Source organism: Giraffa tippelskirchi, chromosome 3, assembly GCF_054371585.1.
Source record: "Giraffa tippelskirchi isolate mGirTip1 chromosome 3, T2T-mGirTip1v1.2.pri, whole genome shotgun sequence".
Taxonomy (NCBI): Eukaryota; Metazoa; Chordata; class Mammalia; order Artiodactyla; family Giraffidae; genus Giraffa; species Giraffa tippelskirchi.
Window position 1 is genome coordinate 87,618,288 of NC_137277.1, and position 2,702 is coordinate 87,620,989.

At 46.6% G+C, this 2,702-nt stretch overlaps 1 pseudogene; it reads left to right on the plus strand.

Moving 5' to 3' along the window:
* The first annotated feature begins 978 nt into the window (after nucleotides 1–978).
* On the plus strand, nucleotides 979–2,492 carry LOC145541380 (double-stranded RNA-binding protein Staufen homolog 1 pseudogene; annotated as a pseudogene).
* The last annotated feature ends 210 nt before the right edge of the window (nucleotides 2,493–2,702 follow it).

A 2,702-nucleotide genomic window follows, 5' to 3' on the forward strand; every position in this document is an offset into this window, starting at 1 on the left:
TCTCCCAGCCAGTGGTCGGTCATGGGTGATGGAAACATGAGGAGGGGAAGGACGAAGGAGGAAGGGATGGCAGGAGGGGAGAGGCAGAGTGGCCTTGGAGGAGGCAGGTACGGCCAGGCCAGTGCCTGCAATCTTACTTCAGGAAACAAAAAAAACCTCAAACAAACAATCTAACCTTACACCTAAACAACCTAGAGAAAGAACAACAAACAAATCCTAGAGTTAGTAGAAGGTATGACATCATAATGATCAGAGCAGAAATAAATCAAACTGAGATGAAGAAAACAATAGAAAAGATCAATGAAACTAAATGCTGGCTCCTAGAAAAAATAAAATTGATAAACCTTTAGCCAGATTCAAGAAAAAAAAAGGAAGAGGGCTCAAATCAGTAGTATTAGAAATGAAAAAGGGGAAGTATTTCTGACAACAGAAATACAAAGGATCGTAAGAGACTACTACAAGCAACTATATGACAATAAAATGGACAACCTAGGAGGAATGGACAAATTCTTAGAACAATAAATCTTCTAAGACTGAACCAGGAAGAAATAGAAAATATGAACAGACCAAGCATAAATAGAAAAATTGAAACTGATTTTAAGACTTTCATAGCTTCAGTGTTGTGCCGGCTGTGGCCACATCTGGCTTGACTGCACCTTCCTCTGATCCCTGGCCCGGTGGCGCCAGTCTCCTCTGAGGACACTCTGCTTCCCATCCACCATCCCTTCCTTCTCCCTCTTTCCCCTCCTCACCATCACTCTGCCACCTGGGACTGCCAGCCAGGGGACGAGCTCGGGGCAACAGACAGTTCCTTCTAACCTGGCACACCCCAAAGAGAAAGCACCAAAGTGTCTTGTGAATGAGTTAGCCCGTTTCAACAAGATTCAGCCTGAGTATAAGATTTAGTGTGAGCAAGGTCCAGTTCACTGTAAGAAAGCATAATCCCTACTGTTGAGCTAAATGCACTGTGCATGTAACTTGGGGGGAAAGCCAATGGATAAGCCTGTCAACCCTTACTCTTGGATGCAGTTCACCTATAGTTACAACAGGAGAGGAAGTGCTTATCCCTTCAGGTACTTTTACCCATTTCCAGTACTATCTTTACTTTATCCAACTTGAACTTTCTGTGGGAGGACAACAATTTAATGGGAAAGATGAGACAGGCTGTGAAACATGATACTGTTGCAAAAGTTTTGAGGATCCTGAAGAACGAACCCCACCCCAACACCTCAAGAGGCTGGAGGTGAATGGAAGAGAATCAGAGGAAGAAAATTTCAATAAACCTGAAATCAGTGTTTGAGATTGCAGTTAAACAGAACCTGCCTGTGAATTTTGAATCTTTCCCTCTAAAGCAGGTTGCCCGGGAGAGTGGCCCACCCCACATGAGGAGCTTTGTGACCAGAGAGTCAGTTGGGGTATTGGTGGGGAAAAGCAAAGGGAAGGACAAGAGGATTTCAAAGAAACACACTGCTCGAGTTGTTCTTGAGGAGCTGAAGAAATTACTGCCACTGCCTACAGTTGAGCAAGTGAAGCCCGGAATCAAAAAGAAAACAAAACTCCTAGTCAGGCTACAAAGCATCCCAAGTAAGGCCAGGGGATGAACCCGATTAGCAGACTGGCCCAGACCCAGCAGGCAAAAAACGAGGAGGAGCCCGAGTACCCGCTCCTCACTGAGGAGGCCTCCCACGCCGCAGGGAGTCTGTGATGCAGGTGAAGGTGGGAAAATGCGCCACAGAAGGATCAGGCACCAATAAGAAGGTGGCCAAACGCAGCGCAGACAACATGCTGGAGATCCCAGGTTTCAAAGTCCCGCAGGCTCAGCCCACCAAACCAGCCCTCAAATCAGAGGAGGACACCAACAAAGACACCAGGGGATGGAAGAACAGTGACCTTTTTTGAACCTGCCTCAGGGGATGAAAATGGGACTAGCAATAAAGAAGAGTTTAGGATGCCTTATCTCAGTCATCAGCAGCTGCCTGTGGAATTCTTCCCACGGTGCTCCAGGTTTCCCAGGCTGTAGGAGTCAGTCAAGGACATCACACCAAAGATTTCACCAGGGTAGCTTCGAGTCCAGCTAAGGCCCACGGTAACTCTCACGATAGTCTGTGAATTGTTGTATGGGGGCACCTAGCTGACAGCCGAGACCGTTTTAAAGAATAACATCTCTTCAGGCCACGTACGCCATGTACCTCTCACGATACCCTCTGAGCAGCTGGACTATCCTTCCAGAGCTCAGGGATTCCCGGTCGAATATAAAGACTTCCCCCAAAATAAGAACAAATTTGTTTCTCTGATCAATTGTTCCTCTCAGCCACCTCTGATCAGCCACGGTATTGGAAAGAATGTGGAGTTCTGCCACGATATGGCTGCACTGAACATCTTAAAGTTGCTGTCTGAGTTGGACCAACAAAATACAGAGATGCCAAGAACAGGAAATGGGCCAATGTCTGTGTGTGGGAGGTGCTGAACTTTATTTGGCCATGGACCATTGAAAACTCTCCAAATATATACTGAAAATACTGAAATTGCTTTGAAAATTTGAAATTTCTGATACCTCCAAAGGACTAGAAAAAGCAATGGTGAAGAAGGCAGGACCCTGAGGAGTCGGCATAGCCGCTCACATGTGCTGTGGTTTCTGTGCACACTGCAGCAGCTGCTGGGGGCCAAGTGGGTTTGCCAAACACCCCTGGATCCACTGGGAA